The sequence below is a fragment of the Polypterus senegalus genome, unplaced genomic scaffold, assembly GCF_016835505.1.
Source record: "Polypterus senegalus isolate Bchr_013 unplaced genomic scaffold, ASM1683550v1 scaffold_3221, whole genome shotgun sequence".
Taxonomy (NCBI): domain Eukaryota; kingdom Metazoa; phylum Chordata; class Cladistia; order Polypteriformes; family Polypteridae; genus Polypterus; species Polypterus senegalus.
In genome coordinates this window covers 34,340-57,729 of record NW_024386235.1, presented here as the reverse complement: position 1 = coordinate 57,729, position 23,390 = coordinate 34,340, and the positions used below count along the sequence as shown (strand labels likewise).

The 23,390-nt window shown below is 34.8% G+C and overlaps 1 long non-coding RNA gene across 1 annotated transcript; it reads right to left on the bottom strand.

The window, feature by feature from the left end:
* Positions 1-1,728: 1,728 nt before the first annotated feature.
* LOC120522637 lies at positions 1,729-4,981 on the bottom strand. Its single transcript, XR_005632454.1, has 3 exons — positions 4,954-4,981; positions 3,842-3,886; positions 1,729-1,759 (listed from the first exon to the last, which is right to left on the bottom strand). It is a non-coding gene; the product is annotated as an uncharacterized LOC120522637 (long non-coding RNA).
* Positions 4,982-23,390: the final 18,409 nt, after the last annotated feature.

The following is a 23,390-nucleotide window of genomic DNA, read 5'->3' as shown; positions in this document are numbered from 1 at the left end:
TCCCTTTGATGATACATTTACCCAAAATTTTACTGCCTCATGGCGGGTTATTTTTTTCACAAAGAAAAATGCTTCAATCAGCAGGGCCCCCCACACTTCCCCCCACCCACCCACTCCCTCCCCCCCCACCCTTTCCTACTCAACCTCCCATCAAATATTTTGTTTGCTAAAAAAAGGGGAATTTAAGTAAATTTTCCCTTTGTACTAATTCATTTGGGGAAGAAGCTTTAAACCAAATAAAAAAAACTTTTTTTTAGCAAAAGAAAAAGTTTGAAAGGACCAAGTCTGAGATTCCACATGGTCTCCTTATCAAGTTTTCCCAGCTAATCTGAAGCATAACAAAAGGGGCCAAAAATCGTTAAAAGGGGCTTAAGGGGCCAAAGGGTTTTTGTTTTAAAAGTGTTGACTGTTTTATTTATAAATTTATATTAAATTACGATTTAGGTAAAACTGGACCCACCCCAAAAGCGGGTTCGAAGACCCTGGCTGCCATATTTGATTTCTGTTTTTTTGAAACTCTTCTCACCTGACTCTAAAATAAAGGCCCTTTTTAACCACATGCTGTCGGTCAATTTTGGCCCAGTTCTTAAACTGAACAAGAGCCTGCTGCTATGTAAGATGCTCTTTTTCAGCGATGTCTATGGGAAGTTCCTTTAGCAAATCTGGATAAACATTTTCTTCTGACTCAGAGGCCATGGATTTGTGGTCAGTATACCCATGTGAAGACTTGAAATGAAGAGAGAGAGACCCTGAACAATTTCTCACCAGTCACAGAAAGATTCAGCAAAAGTTTATTTTAATAACCAGATCTTCTGTTAAAAGAAGGTCAGAAAACATGACTTTAGTTGAAAATTATTAACACGGACTGAATACTCTATGTGATCTTTATGTAGCACCAAGCCTGAAAATATATCACTTAAAATACTGAAAAAAGGCAAAAAAGTATGGAAAATTCAAAAAATCATTTAAAATTTACATCTAGAATATATTATTTTTAATACTAATATACAAATGCAGTAATATTATTTTTCAAAGTAACATGATTAACACGATGAAAAGACTAGATCCACATCAACATCAACTTTTAAAACAAGGATTTTATAGTGCTGTTGCAACACTCAGTTGCAGTTAGAAAATGTAATATGACAGTTTAATATATTTGGTATTCTATATTATATAGTATAAAGTCAAATTAATACAGAAAAATAATATTGCTGTTATTGGTGTTTATAAATCTTCTTATGAAAATAAAACCAACCACATATTAAAATATATGTGTAAAAATAGTTGTTTTATCCTTGTGATGTTTGAAAAAATAAAAAGTAGATATAACTCAGCTGCACATATTCTCTTGACGAGAGATGCAATTTCAGGTAAAGCCAGCCTTTCAGCCTCCAAAAGCAATAACTAAAATAATGTTTGCATCATGATCCGTAATAAAAGACTCATTGCACATTCTGTTTGGAAGATAAAATGCTACATGATATTACTAATCAAACCAAAATGCCTATTATATTTAAAATAACATCTTCTCTAAGTTGCTCCAGAAAAAGAAAATTTAAATAAAAACATCATAGGTTCCCAATTATACTGTATTAACATATTTAAATTCAACTATGACATTAAAATGTCATAGCAGTGATTTCAAAAATGAATAATCTTCTGGAGAGTGCAAAATATATATGATTTTCTACAGTAGCTCAAAACATCAGCTGACTAAATGACTTACCTCTGATTCTTCATTGGAGAAACCCTCCTCCTTGATTAAAACAAGAGATTTTTTGTTAGTTCAATTGCCTTTACATATTTTTAGTTTTATTAATATATTTTGATGGTTTTCCTAAAAAAATGGTGAGACAGAAACAGAGAATGATGGATGAGCAAAATGAACACACATGGACAAATACATTAGCATTGCATTCAATTCAGTTCAATTCAGTTCTTTTCTTTTTTTTGTATAGCTTTCTTCACTGAATGCAGGCACAAACTATGACAAGTTCTCAGGTAAGAAGCAAATACAAAATTAATAAATGACTAGTTATATAATGAGTACGCATAAAGACACAATGCATAGTAGTGCATAGCAGCATTAGAGAAAAGATCATTGACCGTAGAAATAATAGCTCCATTAACAACAGGACACACAAATGTAATGACTTTTGCAAATTGCATATGCAAACAGAAAAGTCAAACGCTCTGAGAACGCATGAAACAGGGATACCAATGGTAAGATGTGACAATAGATGCTGCATTATTAGGCATTTCTTCTGTATTTTTTAATAACTACATACAAAGGTTACAAAGCTGGCTTTCATCACTTGTACTTGAGTGCCTGAAATTCAACGTTACCACTGTATTTCAGTATGTTTCATTCAAGGAATTCAGTTGACTCACACATCTTTTAGTATACTGTAGTTATGGAAGTGGCTGATTGGTTTGTGAGGTGAGATATCTGAAGGACAGTTTTCCTATAGTTTGTTAGCGCCTTGTATCCATTGTTTCCAAAACAGGCATTGTAATCAAAATTACATAAAAATTTTGGAATGAAGTTAAATGGGTATATTAATAAAAAAAGAATGACAAATGCAGTCATTAAAGTATTATGCACTATATTAATTGTAAGATAAAAGATGCCATTTCTTTTACACTCAGTTTCTTGAATGAATATTTTCTGTCATGTCTAATAAATATTTTTCCCTTTCTATACATACAGTTCTTTCATTTGCTTGATGCTTATGAATTTCAATCAGTACAACACCATGCACAAATTATACTTATTATATATCAGTCTTCCTTTACCTTTTCATTCAATATAGTAATTTATACAATCAATCACTTTTTATCATACTATGTTCAGACAGGAGCATTATAAATACATAATGCTGGTATTAATAAAATAATATTGGTAGTAATACATAAATGATAGTTAACCCCAAGTAAATACAGTATAAATGCCTAATAGGTCAAGGGTGCAGATATGTTTGTCTGCACAAAGGAGAGAACAGAGGATTGTGTTAAGGAGCAAGAAGAGATGATATAAGGATTGGCCGAAGATTGTGGCCAAATGACGTTACAAAGAGAATGGTGTGCCACAGGCAACTCAGGAAAGGCCCAAAAAAACGCATCTGGGGTCATTTTATAGGAGGTGGGTATGGGGGGGAATAATTGTTGGTGGCAAATAGCAAAGTATGAAAGAAGCAACAATAACACACTAAAAGTTATGTAAGTATAAATTGCATTACTTGGTGACAATGCTGTCATTTTTTTAAATGTTGCTGTAAATAGTTAGAACAGAAATTAAATAATTTGAACAACTGATCAGCACAGCTTTCATAATGAATGTATTTTTATAAACAATAATGAATTAATTAAGGCAAGCACTTTGAAGTGTAATTTCTTTGTAAAATAACATTGTGCACTTCATATATAGTTTCATACAGCTGCCTGGGTTTATGACTACTGACAGGTTAAATTTTTTGTTGTTTTATTTTGTTTACTTTGTCAGAAAATGTTCAATTAATTTTGAGAAAACAGAAAATAAGGAGTCATCACTTTTAAATTTAATTCACTGCTCTTGTTTATAAATGAAGCTTGAAGCATGTGGAAAGAACATTCAAATAAGTGCTTTGATCTTCATGCAGTACGATTTTTCACAGTTAGTGGGGTAAACCTTGAAACAAAAAAAATGTGGGGGAAGCTAATTAAATATAGTTACAATTTGATAATAAACATTCTTTGCTATTATTTAATTAAATTAATTAACTCAAAAGACTCATGCTATATTTTGATTTCTGCATATTGTGTATTGAAAAACATGTTTAATTTGTAAGTTATAATTTACCAGCATTGATTTCTGCCTTTTATTTCTCCTTGTGCTTTCCTTGCCCTGTTTAAGAATATCAAACATTGGTAAGAATAAAAAAGACAAACAATAAGATTTTTATATCAGTTATAAGATATTTATAAGCTGTTTAGGTAGAGTTTAAAGGAAATTAACAATGTTTTTAAATATATTTTTAAAATTACATATAAAAGATAACAAGTTAATGATAATATATTCGTTTTTAAGTGCCACTTTAAGGTTTGACAGGAACATAAAGGGTTTCAGTTTAGAAACAAGGAAATCTAAAGAACAGGAGTGGGTGAAGGGTATAAGGTATGGGATGGGAGGTCCTAAGTAACTAATATAAGGAAAAGAATATTTCCAGTCCAGTTGAGCCACATATAAACTACATTAATTTGAGAAAGGATGTTTTACTTTAAGTGATTCAGGCCAAGCAAAAGTGGTCCCAGCATCTGGGCAGAGTGGGGTACATTAGGAGGCAACAGCTCAAATCCTGTGATTTTTAGTAATCAGGCAGGAATAGAAAGAGCATACAGGAACAGAGGACTTTTGGGGTTATCCCCTTCACACCTGATATATTTGGGTCCAGTTATGGAGATCTGAGATGGTACCTGTACTCTTTAAAAACAGATATATTTCATTGCTACCAGGGCAGCAGGAGGCTATACAAAAAAGTACAAATGTATTTGTCAAGCATTTGAGAATGAGATAGGATGCAATAAGCAAATGTTTCAAAATGGTCACTATCTACCACATGTAAATGAGGTTGCATTTGGATAAATAGATAACAACAACTCACTCTCAATGGGAAAGAGACTTGTGAGCTAGAAGGACAAGCAGAAAGGTAAATTCTCATAAAGATATGACACTCTGAGGGTAGATGAGTGTTGTGTTGTGTTTTGTGTATTCCAGCACTTTACCCTTAGTAAATGCAAACTATATCTTCAGCTCATTAAAATATTTAGACAACATATGTATTTACATACACAGACTCTCCACATTATATATGCTATGTTAAAATTTATGAAAAACTCAATAATTACATTGTTTTATTCTGTTTATAAAGTTATATGCAGGACAAATATAATTTCCTAATTCAAAGTGCTTACCTTTGCCTTGTCTTTACCTTTTCTTCTGTGCGGACTTTCTTGGTAGAATCAAAAGTTGGGATGAGCCCGCTTGGTTTTTCTATCTTCTAAGTGAATGTGGTGCTTCTGTCACTTGAAGTTTACAAAAAATAACATTAACTGTAATGTCTCATCATACTCTTTTAGCAGAATTGTTATTATTAATTACTTTGAGTCTAAACAGGAAAGTTACAGTCAAAGAAAAGCTTACTTTAGGGTTTTTTAAAGCAAAAGATAAGCATTATGACTACATGATTGTAGTGTAAAATGCAAATTATAGTATGGAGTGCAATCTCTGTTCAATTGTTAAAAGATTGTTAAAAAGTGTGTTTGACTTGCAAGTTAGCACAGCCACAATTCTCATGAGTGTTGCTGAGAGAATGTTAAAAGAGTGGAAGATGATGAATGGCAAGAGACTGACTTGATTTCCCCTAAAAGAAACTATTATTTGCCCTGAGTATTCTAAAATGCTACAGCTGTTTTGTCATTCATCTTACTTGTAAGGCTAAATGTCTGGTAATCAGGCTCTCATAAGGATGTTCATGAGACTTTGTTGTAGGATTCACCACATCTAGACTAGGACTAATGTAATGTTTTCACTGTCTTTAAAGTGAGGAATTACACATGGCGAATAGAAACTCCCTGTGTTTAACTTACAAAGCAATCTGTTGAACCTTATTTTTGGTATAAATGAAAGGAAAAAGCCAAAGATTGCAAGTACAGGTTGACAAATAGTATCCTTCTTTTTTCCTACAAAAATAACCACTGACATTCTGTGTTATGTAAGTGCATATTGATTCTTTATAAATTATTTTTACATATTATTTATTTAGTTATGTACAACTATTTCTAGCTTGTGCTTTGTTTTTGTCTTGTAACCCTTCTTTTATATTGTGTAAAGTACTTTGAGCTACATTCCTTGTATGAAAATGAGCTATAGAAATAAAAATGTTGTTGATGGTGGTTCCTCTACCTCTTCGAGGTCTTTAAGTATATATTCAACAAGGTGAAAAAACTATATAGCATTCAATAAATAATATGTGTAAATAAGTTCAAGTATAGTAGTTTACATTACATTGCAAATGTTTTGGTATAGATGACTAAATAAAGAAATAAATACTCTAGTAAGAAGACTTGTATTTAATAGAGCTGTTTCAGTCTTCTTACCATTGTGGCAAGTGGTTGGGGTGGTACCCAGCCGGGACGAGGAGGACCGGAGGAGCTGCGTCCTCCAGACCATGGAGGAGCACTGTCCTGGTGGCTTTGGGACCATGAACCCAGCTTGAAGCTCAACCCTATAGAAGCCTGTGGTCACCGCCAGGGCACCCCAATGCCTGTAGAGCCCAGGCCCCCCAGCACTTCCTGCCACACCCGGAAGTGCTGGGAGAAAAGACCAGGACACGGAGTGCTTCGGGTGCGCTTGATGCCCACATCTGACAGAAGGCCAGTGGGAAACTAATGGGAGGCACTGAAGCAGTCTGGGTGAGCTTAAAGGGCTGCCTCCCTCCATTCAATGGCATGAGTCGGGTGAGGAGAAGAACACAGCTCGGGAGGAGAGGAGTGAGCAGACCAAAAAGGCATTACGAGAGGCCTGGACTTTGGTGGTGAAAGTGGGTTGTATCTTCACTTATTGTAAATAATAGTTGTAATAAGACGTGTGTGGTGCTTAAAACAATGTCCCCTGTCTGTGTCCGGCTTTTTCCCACACCATATTCCTGAAGCATAAATGCATCTTTGCAAAATGTCCTTTTAAAATTCACTGAGTATATTTTTTCTTCCCAATGTCTTTTTAAGGCAATGAATGAATGTTGGCAAATGGGTTTATGTTACCTTTTCCAAATCATCCTTTTCTACATTTATTTCAGATGAGAACTTCACCCCTTTATTGTCCCATTCTTCGTCAATCCCTTCATGATCCTCTCTTCATGTTCTGTCACAGTAAATTTTCCAACTCCACAGTTCCTGTGTAAGTTTCTAAAGTGCCTGTTGGTAAACTCTGCAAATAAGGTCTTTTCTGATAATTTATCAATAGCAGGATCAACATTAGGGGATAAAGTCCACTCTGTGCCAGTATGGGGATTCCTGAAGGCAAAAAGAAATGAAAATAAGTTTATACTATTTGAGGCTATAAGATTTAAAACTATTATTTTCCCTACCTGTACATATATTTTTAATTTAAAAAATTTTAGTCATCTTACATAAGCACAAATATCATTTTTGTTGACCTTCAATGAATGGCCCTATCTAAATTTTAAGGGTTACTTAAAATGGAATGAACTTATTTTATTTGCCTTCTTTATTTAACCAGCTACGGGCTCGGGGTTTTAAAAATATTCTGCACACAAAATATTAATTTCTTACAGTTACAAAGGGTTGGGCAGTAGCAGGAATCATTTCCGTATTTCAGCATCTAAGTCTTCTTCAATTACTTAATTCCGCAGAGGTTCACTGAACTTCATATTTCAAAGAACTCTGCACAGAAAGTAAACATCCAGTATTAATTTAGAATATTACTGCAGTGAGATAAATTAGATTAAAGCGAGTTTGGAAAAGATGAAATCATGTTTTAATGTCCACAAAGTAAAGCAAGATGTTTGTATCCTATATGGTGGTTCTGCAGAAAAATATCAGTTGTATAAGTTTATATGCTAAGACTATATTATATATATATATATATCCGATATAAGTATATATATATATATCCGTATATACAGTATATATATATATATATATATATACATACACAGTATATTTTGTATCTATGTGGGTGTTTGTATACATATACACTGTATAAAAAAATGTCAAGTATAATCTGTTTCAACTGTAAATTTATAGGTAGATGACTGGGTGTCACCCTGATTCTTTATTCAGAAGTAACACAAACCAAAAGCATATTAAGTACTGTAAATAATAACCCAGGTATTTAAGCATTATATTATTATTGTATTTGGACAACAGGGCATCAGTAGTTGATTTAAAGTGTAAAGAACATAAAATCTAAGTTGAACTGTCTGTTCTAACATAACATATTTATTATATCTTTGCAATAAGTATAATTTTTTAATTAAAAATCAATACCTGAAGGGATGTACAAAATGGAAACTCAAAGTTGAAATAAATACTACAAAACAGGCTTGACATCTTGACTGTCATGTGGGTGGTTGGTCCACTTCCCCATTATAGTAACATGTAAAGCTGCTACTTTTTACCTCTCAGCTCCTTCTAATCTCTTCAGAAGCATGCCAACATTTCCAACTGTTTACTTTAAACTTTCTATAATGCTAGGGATAAAAGACGTTTCTAATGTCATCTATAACCACATTCACTGGCATCAACAAAGCCACTTTTGTTCAGCTCCTGGACATTTTTTTTGACCTGTTCATCAGCACACTAACAAACTATCTTTTCTGATCAGACTGATACAGACTTTTGGTAACACGTTACTTGTTGATTGTCTTCTCACCATCCTGTTCTTCCTCTCTCCCATTTTGACTTTTACTCATCCTCTTACACTCCCACTATGCTGCTTCAAGTTTACCAAATGGAAACAAATGTTGTTAACGGACATAGAGTACATGCTTTAAGAAAAATACTTTAAGATATCTTCAAAGGTTGACATTTTATGAAGAAAAAAATTGTGGGTATTAAAAATTGTTGATGTACAACTTAAGATACTTAAAGTATTTTAAGGCCTATATTTCAATTTGTATTTTCATGCCTATTTCGTGCTTGTTTTTCACTGTGGGTCACATATGGTGAGTTAGTGTTGAAAGTAACTTTATTTGCATTAAATTGTTTGCATTAGTTATTTATTCATGTTATTTTACATTGATGTAATTTTAAAGTCCTTGTGAAAAGTTCTTCACTAAAATGCATGTAAGTATGTAGAGTATTTGCCTGTTTTGATGTGAGGCAAAAACGTGTAGAGATGTATTAAAAAATAATTGTTGTTTAAAACAAAACAATGTATATGTGGATGACATGTGTTTAATGTTTCCGCTTTAAAAAAGTAGTCATTTGCCCACCCTGTTTTCTTTGGGGATGAGTTAGCTACATTTTGTTATTTTCACTATCTCTGGTAGATGGTGTGTACTTGTAAATGTTAAAACTGTCCTGTTTGCAGCTTATTGTTATTTTACTATTTAACTTTTCTGGATTGTTTCAGGGAATAAGGTTTTCAAACAACAGTGTATCTGATTAAGTGTTACATAGGTAAACTCAGCTATGGAATTATAGCTCTTAAAGTTTTAGAATAATGAATAAAACAGGACCATCATGACATTAAAATTCACTATGAAACAACATTTATTTCTTCTGTAAATATAATGCATTAATACAATAGTCACTTACAGTATAATCAGTAGTCTGCTTGTAAACCTGTTTTTTTCTCTCAGATTTAGCTTTTTTAGGGCTTGTGAGCTGTTGAAGAACTTCTTCCATCCCTCCTGCAGAAGCTTGTTAACCAGGCCTCTGAGAAGAGATAACTGCAAAAAGAAAAGTAATTTAGCACAAACATCAAAATATTCACTGCTTGTTAAATTCAGTGTATCACTTACATGGCAGAAACAACCTACCTTAATACCATAGGCTTCAAACATTTTTTCTATATCCTGGATTTAAACAGAAGAACAAATAAATAAATACTATGAATGACATAAGTTTATATATTTGAATAAAATAAAAATAAAATTAAATCTTACATGCAGAAAATACACTGCATTGTGTCAACCATTTCATACAAATACAGGTATTTAGCTGTTTTAATGTGTAATTTATACCTCCGCCAACTGTCACACTGATTTTACTTTGCAGCTTTTTTCTAGCATCATGCATTTCTTTTACATACTGTATTACAATGGCATGTGCATTATGTGATCTGTAAGTGATATTGTCTGAAGTGACCACACTACCTCATTACTTTATACAAGTATTTTTTTTACTTTTTATTTCATATACAGTATATTCCCCTAGAGGAATATTTAGAGCTTTATATTAATGTTAAAAACAGGAATAATTAACTGAAATAATTAACTAAAATAGTAAGAGATTAGGACATACTGACAGTGGCCATTTGGCCTCCATTAGTATAGGCCCAATATGGATGAAGGTGGAATGGAGGGTTTTCAAGGCTGAAAGATTCACTGGCATAATGAACCCCACTCCTTATAAGTTATATCTGGCTGCATAAATCATGAACCCCTTGTATAAGTGTGAATGGATTCTAACATAAATTATGCTGGCGCTTAAGTTTATTTAAATTACCTTCATTTCAATTGCTTTTCCAGGACCAGGATCACCCTGTAAATATTTTCAGAAACAAGTTTGAACTGATGCAGTTTCTTTTTAAATAACTATAAAATAAAAATGATTCCAGCAATAAAACAAATCCTACCTTGTAATAGTTGCAGTATCTATGGCTCTAGTCCTTAACAATACATGCATGGATGGCTGAATGGTCGGATAATACTCATTTACTGTATATTTATAGAGCCATTTAGTAGCCACTGTAACCCAGAATTACAGCCAACAAAGCAGACAATTGATGGATTTATTCGCCAAAAACAGAATAAAGTTAATTTTGTAGGAGGCACAATGTACAAAAGAACCAAGATAAAATTAAACAGTGCAGGCTCATTTGATTATGCACAAAGGCTTTACCTCTGTTTGCAGGTTGAGGTCAAATTTTCCTGTATTTCCTATAATATATAACTCACAGAACACTAAATTTCCCCACCTTACTTATCCTTTTTTCTCCCTCTTGCTATTTCCTTGCCTGTGAGTGTTCACCCACATCACATCCTGACATTTAGTTTCAAATCATAAAAGGCCAGGAAATGCTCATGAAACATCAGCAGGGTTTCAATTCTGGAATAAGGTTGATCCTATACTAAAACTCCAGCTTCACTATCACATATTATGACCTCCAGGGCCTCATGTATAAACAGTCTGCGCACAAAAAATGTTGCGTAAGAATGTTTCCACGTTCAAATCGGGATGTATAAACCTAAACTTGGTGTAAAGTCTATTTCCACGGTAGCTCATACCCTGTAGCCATGAAGTTCTCTGCTTGGTTTTTGCAGACTGGGGGCACTAGCGTCAAAGCAGTGCTACTGTTCTGTGTGGTTATCCTTTCTTTTTTGATCTACATCCCTGGCGAGCTTTATAAATACACTGAAATTAACCACATATTGTTTATTAGTTTAATGCATTTGATTGTAATAAATCTGTAACAATAAAATGGTCCACAGAATGGTCAAACTATTCCAAATACCATAACTGCTTTAGCGTTGTTACTCTCACTGCACCTCGGATCCACATTGGAACATCTTTTCCATATTACTCACTGCACCACTTGGAGTATTTATATCACTGAGTGTGAATCACAGCTGTACAGCAGCTGATCGGAAAAGAAAATATCGGTATACAGCATCAAGCACACGTTGCCTCAGCCATGCTGACTATTGAACTGCTCTGCATATGACAAACGCTTTGAGCCTTTCCAGTACTGAACTGCGGTTCAGAAACAGTTTCATCCCCAAAAAGTCTAAACACACTCAATCCCGTCCATCAAGTGCTCCTTGTAGAACTGTTTGTACTTATTAGTACAATCTCCTCACTGTAAACTTTCACAGTTATAATTTGCACAACCTGAGCCACTTTATAAAGCGATATTTACTATGATGACGATATCAATTTTAACATGAAATGCAGCAAAATATGTTTATTTTTTTATACAGATAAAACTTTAACTTACTTTAAACTTTAACTCGGTGCCTAGCGCTGGTGAGCGTCACTCCGTTCCAGATTGTTCCTGCCTCGTGCTGTATTCTTGCTGGTGCTGATGTGACACTGGAAGATAGATAGATAGTAGAACATGTTTAATTTCTAAGATATTTTGGTGTTCCATGAAAGTTTTGAAGAATTGGCGTTCTAAACTTACAGATGGCTTAACGTCTATTACAGAGCTGATGTGCGACTGGGTATTTGGAGAAAGAAAAGAAGGCAGGAATTGGAGGTTAGTACGTTTGAAAGAGACAGTACTGCTGCAATGCACATTTCATTGAAGGTAGCATGAGACATGAACAATCACTGCACCACCGTGTTCCCATGTTTAAAACATGATTTAACTCCTAATATCATGAAATGATATCACATATAGATCTCAGTATTTTAATTATTCGAGAGCTGTAATATCACAAATGTAATGAATTCTGTGTCCAGTCAGAGGAGAAAGCCGGAAACACTTAGTGATTCACACACATAGAGCACATAGAAGATCAAATACAAAATAAAGCATTTAATGTGCTACTTTAGTTATGATGGATTGAGAAACTAGTAAATTAAATGATTTTAAGATTAAGTTTATGATGTTCTACTTTAATGACAAAATAAACTACGTGATTAAAGTGGAAATTTAGAGATTAAGTTGACATTTCATGCTTTTTCACCACTGTGTGCCTTTTTTTTTCTTTTGTACCTAATAAGCTTTCATATGATACTCGGACGGTGGGCTACAACTCCGCCTTTTCAGCGTCTTTGATATCCTGACAACTTCTTTTTATTTTTGGGCACTGTGCACTTTGGAGCGTGAGCTTTTGAGTTTCTCCGACACCTATTCAACTTCAACTTCCTTTTTTTGTTTATAGCACTGTTTAAACCAACAAATAGTACATTTTCTTTGCCTCCACTTGGTATTCACTGAAATTCTTCTATTTGCCCTCTTGCTTTTGTCATTGCCTTTTCACAGAGGCTGAGCTTAAGGAGCTATTTATATTGATTGCACATTCAAAGAGGCGTAATTCTGGGAGGTTGGGCCAGACAGCAGGCGTGCACGATCTACTTTTCACTGATCAGGATTTATGTAGCGGAAGAAGCGTGAAGTTGGTGAGAGCACAGATATATGCATATGGTTTTTCTGTGCGTCACACATTCCCGCTTTGTCTTACTCATGTTAAAGTGTGAGTTCTCATCGACGGCATTATACATGAGCCCAGGACACTGAGCGAAAATTTCACTTACCCTCTACTAGGGCTTTCTGTGTCAGCAGTGAATCATTAGTTAATAGTTAATCTTTCCTACTTCCCTCTTGCCTCTGGAGGAATCTTGGAAAGTTCATTTTACATTAATGGTCAGTGGGACACTTCTTTATCCAATGTCATGTAAAATAAGTAATCGATTCCCTTGGTAATTTACCTTGTTTTTAACTTCTCAAGCTTCTATCTTATGCTTAATACTTACCTAGAAAAATACCACTTGTTCTGTTATGTGAAAGTTTCTTTGTACTGGGTTCAGCAAGCCTTTTTCCACCTCATGCAGTTTGCTCTACTGTCCCTGTCATGTTTTAAGTTTACCCTTTGGCGTACATGCAGCTTTCCAGTTTTATGATGGGGCTGGAGGGCTACAACTCTTAATTCTACTGCCATTTACTCCCTCAAAGGTAGTCAAAGTAATTTGGAATGGTAAGAAAGGAGATCATTATGAGGAATGATTAGTGCATAAGACATTACAGTGATCAGAATACATATGGGCTGAATAGAGTCTTGATTTTCATATACTGTACTAATGAAGAGGACTGCCTGATGGCACTAAATTTGAAAAAGTCTTATGTGTGCTCCATTTACATTTACATTTATTATTTGCCAGATGTTTATGCCCAAAGTGACCTACAGATTAGGTCATTGAGTAAAACATCAGTTAGGTGTCTGTTTTGAATCAAGGGTTACAAGGCTAGGTTACAAAAATTGACCAAAACAAGTGACAAGTGCTTTAGGTAAGCAGCCATTAAACAAATTCATACAGAGGAAAAGTTAACCTACAAACCTAATATCAAAACCATGCTCCTTCCACTTTTTAGAAAATAATCCAGCAGTGTGATACATGGTCATAGTGCAAAATTAACACATATGTAGCAAATTGTTTTTAGTTTGTTTGCACTGTCCAGAAAAAACCTGGTAGCCCTAAACTTTTTTGCTCAAGTCATGCCTTGCATTTAGTCTATATGTTTTATTTGTGTTATTGTGGCCTCAAAGGTCTTCAGTTTCAATGCTGTTTCAATTTAGGCAGTTCATAACTAATATATTATCCTGAGCTTCATTTAAATCTGTATTGCTATATTTTGTCAGATTATGATAATGTCCAAAGTGAATCATAATAATACATTTTATCTGCCAATTAAGATAGAACAGGAACCAGCATCCCATTATTGGATGTGAATGATATGTGATCTTGTTCATCATTAGAAAAGGCATTAGAACAAGAGAGACTTATGCTGTGAGTTGGGTAAATTAATTTTAACTTTAGAGAAGTCTGCACACATAAAGAAAAATTGCCCCACCAAATGTTTTATGCCAAAAATGTTACTGTCCTATAGTATTCTTTGAGTCCTTCCCTGCCTTACTGCTATGATAATTGACTATTATCTTCTAAGGCACCCTCTAAAATGACACCATCTGCTGGCTCTTTTCAACCTAAATCAACATAAATAAGTACACTCATATGTGAGTTTCTGTCTTCCCCTGGTCTTATATGGACAACTCTGCTATTGTCTGTCAGCTGGATAGAGTATTTGTCCTTGTCAATCCCTTGCTAACTGGACACCCCCTAATAATGAAAAATTCTATATATGGATAATACATTTAACATTAAAAAATAAAAAAAAAATTCTCCTTTAACATCACATAAATAAATTACTGTAGTAAAATAGTGCTTTTCAAAATATTCTGTTTAGGGGTGATGTATTGATTGCTGAAGAAGAGGAACAGAATAGGTACCTTCTTGCTGAAATGATCATAAAATGCACCTTATGTGTTCTTATGGTGTTAATGTATTTGTGTATTTCCTTTATTATTTAGAAATAATTTAAAAGTAAGTAATATGTGAAGGCAGTGGCCACCCCTCGGCCCTTATGTCCTTGAAAGTAAATTCTGAAGTGGTTCTGAAACTTCATCATACGATTATACAACAGATAAGCAAGTGTGTAGCATATGATACTTTATATTTCATGAAGCGAAGGAGAAAAAAATAGGACTTTTTACAAACATTATACTATGGACCATCATGAACTCTTACCTTTTCACCTTTTTCTCCCTTTTCTCCCTAAAACAACCAAAAATACAATTTTTGGACAGCTTTACAATTCTTTTAAGGTTTAGAATACACTTTACCATAAAAGTCAAAGTAGAAAATGTACCTTCATCCCTGGGTTTCCTGGAGGACCCTTAATAAAGAGTAATTATATGTTATTATACACATCATATACAGTCTAATGTTATAAATTATAAATTGTCAGTATAAACTACAAACTCACTGGAATTCTAATTGTATTTAAGGCATGGGCTGGTGGACCTGGTGCATCCTAAAATATAATAAGATGTTATTGACTTGGAGAAAACAAACATTGAATTTGGAAATAATTCTTTGTTTAGATTTATGCAAGTAGCTTTCAAAAATATCATTTGATGTCCACCACATGCTGTGTGGTTTACTCATTAATTACACCAATAAAGATAAAGATAAACAAATTCTAAGCCTAAAAAAGAAGAAATATTCAGCTATTTTACATAAACTGACATTGTACAATATGTACAGTAAAAGAAAGAAGTCTTGTAGTACCAGGGTTCAGACATCTAGTCACTAATAATAAATATGCATATAATTATATCACAAAAGTCAATAATTACTAAAGTTGAAATTCATTATTTGGAATTTTCACAATTATTGTTTTCATGTATTGAAGAAAAGCACAATAAAATCAGGTCAGAACCAATGTTCTATAAAAGAGAACAGAGGCAGTAAGACACTTGCCTGAGTTTCATTTCACATGACATAAGAGTTACTAATATAATTTATATTAAAGAAAATATAAACTAAGAATATTCAGGCACTTTGCTTACCTCTTCTGGTGTAGCTATGGTGGGGAAGTTTAGCAGCATAGGAGGTCCTGGTAAACCTGGTAGACCTTGCTCTCCTTTTGCTCCATCTTTCCCCTAAGAAAGAAAAATATGTTAAGGTTTAAAATGGCTGGATAAATTAATTATTATTATTCATATGCATCCTGCCTGATCAAGTAAAACAATTTAGTGTACTTACATCTTTTCCTGGAGATCCCATTTCCCCTTTTGTCCCTGCCAAAGCATTAAAACAACAAATACATTTAAAATTAATAGTCTTTAGTGATGTCCTGGATGCAACATATTAAGATTAACAATCTTCACAGCTTTGCCAAGGGAGCAATTCAATTAAATATGTAAGTCTGAAACACACAGCTGAGTGTTTTAGAGGTGCTTGCATTCCATGCTGCATTCACTGCTAACTCAAAAGGGAACAGTCAATCATTACCAATCAGTTATGTCATTTTCCAGAAAAGAAGTATAATAGCTTAAATTTAAATGATGTGTATTTTCAGTAAATGAAAAAGACAGAAAAGTCTGATTAGCAAGAATTAGACTACACTCTTCCAGAGATCTGTTTTCTAAATTTAGAATGTTATACAGTTTCCTGATGTTAAAATGATTGCTAGAAATATAAAACAGGGTGAAGAATAATCTAGGCAAAAAAACCCATTAAAATCTCTTTTGTGTAAATAAGGCAGAATAACTGATCTTTAGCACTTGTTTATTTCTGTAAAACAAACTTCTGATATTAAAAAGTGTTGTCCTTTGCCTGTCAGGCTTTTGAGGTCAGTTTGGGAAATAGACAGTGTAAAAATAAGAAATATACCAAAAGTGAAGCATAGTGCTTGTTTCTGCTTCATTTTCTTTTTAAAGTTTTTGTTTAATTATTCATAATATGTATAATTATTTATTTGCTTTCAGAACAAATTCTGTTTCTTTCATTCATATCTGCATAAATCAAATAATTTTTTCTTTATAAAAATTTAATTAAATTGATTTCAAAAATTGCATTACAATAAATTATATGACAATTGCACAACATGTATAAAATACTACATCTTATTCATAACATATTATATACCCTCTCCCTACCCATCCATAAAACAAAGAAAGATATTAGATTTAATTTGAAGTTATCTCAGTTAAAGTGTGTAAAGTAGTAATGCAATGCTTCAGCATCAAAAATGGAGTTTAAGTGACGGCAGGCTCCTCTAAAGGATGTACTATGTTGTTAAAATAAATCTTCAACATAGTGTAGACTTTTTCTTCAAAAGTTTTTTATTTGTTTGTCTTATGGGTAAAACCAAAACTATTATAAATGTTAATAATCAATGAATAGGATAATTAAATCCATTGTACCTAATCAAGTTTCTCTTGCACACTGCCTGCCCGTAAACAAATACAGTAGACAAACATCCTGTATGACTTCAATCACGGACTAGTTTACTGATTCAAGTTTAGCCTGAGAGAGGTCACTTCAACTTGTATATTTTGTATACAGCATTTTCTTGTTTTACATGTCAGGCTGCTACTCCTGTTGGCAAAATCATTCTTTAAGCAGTCAGTTCAAGCTTTTGAAATAGCGCAGAGTTCTACGCACATGTCTGTGTGCCCAGGTCTTATGGTTGAATGTGCCATCACTACAAACTTATAATATATAATATGTAATATTTTATATATAACAAATATAAATGTTTTATTTTAATTTTTTGAAAAACAGATTATATAAATAACACAATACAATAAATACAACATTTGTATAGAAAAGGAAAACAACAATCATAGAATAAAGCACATTTTAAAAATCTAAGTAAGTGAAAGTAAATAAAAGTGCTGAGAATCTGTTCTGTGTCCAAACTGGTGACGTGGGTGCCTGGGGACTAAATTTGACTTCTTAGACTGCTGTCTCACTGTTACCAACTCACCTGTGGCTGAACTGGTGCTGCTAATTTTGGCTGTGCAGTGACTACAGTGGAGCCTGGAGAGATGGATGTTGAATTATAAATGATTGAATTGTCTAAACAATTTGAGACAATCTTTCCACTACTTACTACTGTCCGGCTTCTTCTCTTCTGTCTGTTCTTTTTTTCACGTTTTTCTCCCAGACTCATAAATACTCTCATGAATTATGCAAAACAACACTGATTACGTCTAATATTGCTGTCTAATCTAATCTGAATAAATATCTGTTCATCAAATAAACTTCCAATAGAGATTGGAGCAAAACCAAAAAGAACTGTGTCATTGTAATGAGTCAATTCTTTTGGGGGTTTGCAATGAGTATCTATGTAAATGGGGGCCAAGGCAATTTTCTGCCTGGCCTGTCCTGTCACTATGCCTCTGTATTAAGATACAGCTAGTAGCAGTAGCAGTAGTAGTACCGTTTACTGTAATTTCAACCATATACAGTTAGTATAGTACACAGTGAAATGAAACAACATTCCTCTAGGACCACTGTGTTACATAGAACACAGGAATATAGAAAAAAAAATACACATTTTAACATAAAGTGCTTGTATGCAACCATGTGCAAACATTGCAGGACAGTGCAAAGACAGATAGTGGTATAAACGAAGACAGTGCAGCGCCGACCAGTACACATTTATGATATCTACAGGTGCAAAAGATTAGCAGGTTGTGCCAAAATGCAACAAAACCTTAATAGAAGGAACAGATGTAAACATGAACTGGAAGTAGGAAGAAAGTAACAGTATGATAATAAATAAAACTAGCCAACAAGCGATTATTTATTGATGAGTGAACACTTCCTGAAAGACACAGTTGTCCAAATGGGGAGGGTTTGAGGATACAACTGTCAGTGAATGAAAAGATGGAACTCTGGAGAGAGCAACATACAATTGTCCGTGAGTGAAAACAGGTTTTGGCAGATACAGGCATATTTTTTTTAAAGTTTGTCCTTGTGCCAGTCATTGCAAACGCCAATCTAACAGGAAATTGTCTGCATGTAAAAATAAAAGGAAAATTAGAATCTGATGGGGTCAGGGAAATCCGGGGAATAAGGACAGTTTGTGAGGTAGCAGATTTGACAGTCTTACACTCCAGTACATTGCAGTGTATGCTGGTAACAGAAAGTCTAGTGCCATTACAGAGACCTTTTGCTGGCATGAGGTTCCTAAAGAAGCATGATGACTGAACCAATTTTAATTTTGAGTTTATGCGGAGGCATGCCAGTGGGAGGAAGACTATTAAGAAATTCTTCGGGGAATGCAAGTTGATCTGCAGATTCGTCTGTGACGATGGAGTCAATGCTGGTGAAAGTTACTTCGTCATTTGGGATAAGTTTCAGCACTTGTTCATTAAGGTGCAGTGAGTCTTCGTTGGTGATGCTTAATATAGCTCACGTACGGAGTTGCTCCAGAGTGACAGTTGAGAAGTCGATGTCATCATATAATTGCCTCGAGAGCGATGTTGGAAGCCTGCGGAGGGTTAGAGTTGGCGGGCGGGGCTTTGTCGTGCGTTCCCCATGACGTGTGAGGAGGGTTAGAGTGGGCGTTTGTGGCTCTTTCGTGCGTAACACATGGGCAGGGCTCTGTTAGAGTTGGCGGGGGGCTCTCTGTCTTGCGTGTAGTGAAAGGTCAATGTGGCTCAGAGGTGCATGTGGACTTTTGCACAGACGAAACCGAGTGAGGCTGTTTGGTGAGTTGTTGCGTGTGGGCACATGAGCAGGCAGTGCACATGCCTTGAGAGCAACGCTGGACGTGGGAGGACGGTTACAGTTGGTGTGCGTGGCTCTGTCATGCGTATCCCATGACGCGGCAGGAGGGTTAGAATTGGCAGCCAGGGCTCTGTCGAGCGTTTCCCATGGTCTTAGAGTTGGCAGGCGGGGCACTGTGAGTTGGCGGGCGTGGCTCCCTGTCTTGCTTGCGCTCACTGTCTTGCGTGCCCTTAGTGAATTATATATATAGATAATAAATATAAAGACATGATCTAATTGAGTGAGAAAGTGTGTATGTGCAATTCCCAAACTGGACAGTGATGCAGCTGCACAGGATGCTCTCAATAGTCTTTCTGTAGAAGGTAGTGAGCATGGATGATGGGAGCTGGGCTTTCCTTAGCCTTCGCAGGAAGTAAATTCTCTTGAGGGTCTCTACACTTGAGCTGTCGGTGTACAGCAGACAGTGGTTACTTCTAGATCTTCTGAAGTCAACAATCATTTTGTATATGTTCACAGACAGGTTGTTTTGTGCCATCCTGATAACCTCTGTACCTCCCCTCTGTATGTTGACTCATCATTCTTGATAACGAGGACCAACACAGTTGTGTTGTCAGCAAACTTGATGATGTGGTTTGGGGTGTGCATTGCTGCACAGCTGCGAGTCAGTAAAGTGAACAGCAGTGAACAAAGAACACAGCCCTGTGGACACCAGTGCTCAGTGTGGTGGTGCTGGAGATGTTGTTTCCAGTCCTGACTGACTGAGCTTTCAGTCAGGAAGTCTAGGATCAATTTACAGAGGGAGGTGTTCTGGCCCATCAGGCTTAGCTTTCCAATCAGGTGCTCAGGAATACATGTGTTGAACTAAAGTCTATGAACATCATTTGCACATATGTGTCCTTCTAGTCCAGATGAGAGAGGGCCAAATGGTGGTGATGGCTATGTCAAGTGAGGGCAGCAGGGTTTTGGTGTACTTCATTAGAAGCCTCTCGAAACACTTCATGAATTATGTTAGTAAATGCAACAGGATGATAGTCGTTGAGGCAGGACACTGAGAACTTGTTCACAACAGAAATGTTGGTAGTAGTCATGAAGCATTTTGGAACAGTGGCATTGCTCAGGTAAATGTTGAAGAGAACAGTGAAAACATCCGCCAACTTATCTGCACATTCTCTGAGCATGCTACCGGGGATAATATCTGGTCAAACAGCCTTCCATGGGTCTTCTTGATATCAGCTACTTTTCATTTGGAGGATAGGTGGTCTTCCTTACCATGATATTGTTCTGTGCCTCAAACCATGCATAGAAGTTGTTCAATGCATTTGGAAGGGAGGCATCACCATCACAGGCCAGTGCTGTTATCCTGTAGTTAGTGATAGCCTGGATGTCCTGCCACATGCCCCTTGCATCACTAAGTGACTGTTGATTCTCTGGGTGTGGACGCGCTTAGCTACTGTGATGGCCAGGATAATTTGGCCCTCATTGAACTACATGATTGTGATAAAAAAAAATTAAGATTTTCTATCAAAAACATAACTTGTATAGCTAAAAAAATAAAACACAGGTAAAATTCTAATACAACGAACTGCCAGTGACCTAAAAAATATTTTGTTGTAATGAAAATTTTGTTGTAATGAGATTCTGTATTTGTTACTATAGTGCTTTCTTTAACTTGCACCGAGGCGGTTGCAATCATTTCAATAGCTTATTTCATGTTAATATTAATCTCAGCATTTCCTTTTGATAATACACTATTAGAGTGCAAATGATGCCCAAATCCAATGGCTGAAGCACTGCTGTGCAATTGGGTGAGAGGAATTCAACGCGAACATTATCTAAAAGTGGAAGCATGTTGTGGGCAGCACAGTTATCAATTTTTCTTCAAATTGTGAGTTTTCTGAACTCGTTTGGATGTTTTTCAAATATTGACGAGCAATAAGCAAAAGGTATCACTGAAAACCGCAGGAGACAAAAAAGCGAAATAAAAAACAGTATGATGAAAGTTCAAAAAAGAAAAAAATTACAATGTTTCTGTTTGGGGATTGTTGTACACAACTGCTGCGGCCACAGAACTAACTGCTCTGTGGATGATTCATTCAGGCATTTCAAGGTCTTTTGAGCAGTTTGTTGTAATGAAAGTATCTGCTGAATGTACTTCGTAGTAACAAGATTTCTATACTCGCGTCATATGGGGAAACTGTCGGGACCATAAAAAAAATACTTTGTTGTAATGAAAATTTCATTGTAAAGATATTTGTTGTAACGGAATTTTACCTGTATATATTACATTTTACACAACATATTGTTTGGTAAAAATAATTGCATAGAAAAAGCATGAAGCTGCTATATATAGTGTCTTCTAAGAAGATATTCTCCATAAATGGCTTTTGTATACTTTCTTTCTGGCTCTACAGACAGGTTTTGCATTCATACCCTACACAGAACCCATTACTGTCTACAATATTAGGACTGTTAAATCATGTCAATAAATATGTCTATTTTTAGACAGACTACCACAATCACATTCTCTTCCTATTTTAAAATCAACATTTTTTTTTAACTGTAATGTTTTAGAGTGTCAGCCATTACAGAGCATTCACTCACTCATAATGTAGCAGTATAGAGTTCCTGATATGTGTTCATTTAAAATGACAGGTGGAAGACTGGAGGACCTAAAGTAAAATCTACATTACTGGAGTGAACATAAAAACTCCACACAAGTAGTGACTGCACACCTAAGTCCCATGAAGCAGCTACATTAACCAATCTACCATCCACCTGCCCCCAAAAAAAAGAGCATTAATTACATTACCTGCTTTATTTAATTAGTAACACACATTAAAAAACAATAAAAACTTAATTGTGGTTAATACATTGAATAAAGAAAACTACTAATAGTTATGTAACAAAAAAACATTAAGATGTCCCATTGTAGGTTTAGTAAACATTTGGCGTAACAGGAGAATCTGGAGTGAATGTTAAGTCCATCACAGTGTACTCTTCAATTCACATTCATTCATACCAGGGCAACTGGATATACTAACTGTAAAAAAAACTGCAGTGCACAAAGAAAAGAGACAAGTACAAGGAGCAAATACAGAAACTCCTCATGGATAATGACTGGGCTGAGGTTTAACCTCAGCTTATTGGAGCTGGAGGAGAGTGGTATTAACGAATGTGCCAGTTTCTCAGTCTACAAATTTTATAAAAAATAATAAGTTCAGTTCAAGGGTATGTTTGGTGAATTATGTGTAGTGATAGATATGAAATCATTGTTTTATTAAATTTAAAATTGATATAAAAAATGATACCTTCTCTCCTTCTTTTCCTGGAAAACCATTTTCTCCCTGCAAGTAAAAGTTAAAATATGATGCAAAATGTACCTAAGGGGATCATAATCAGTTCAGTAAAGCCATGGATCATAAATGCCATAAATATTAAATTGAACATAACATAATAAATAAATAAAATATAAATAAATAAAATGTAAATAAAAAACCTGGATTACAATTAAATCACAACAAAAATAAGTGTACATTAAAATTCTTACATCTTTTCCTGTAGCTCCACGTTTCCCATCTATTCCTGGCTTCCCCTATAAAATAGTAAAACAAATGTAAAAAAGAAAGCATTAAAAACTTGTATATTTCAACAGTTAAGAAATTTATAAAAAGGATAAACATACTGGATTGCCGGGAAGCCCAGGAACACCGGAAACTCCTACTGGTCCAGGTTCTCCTTTCTGTTTTAAAAATATACTTGTTTGAATTACATTGGACAAAACATAATTGGATACTACACAAATATAGAAGATTTTAAACATGTTGTATATTGGACTAAATGTATTACAAATA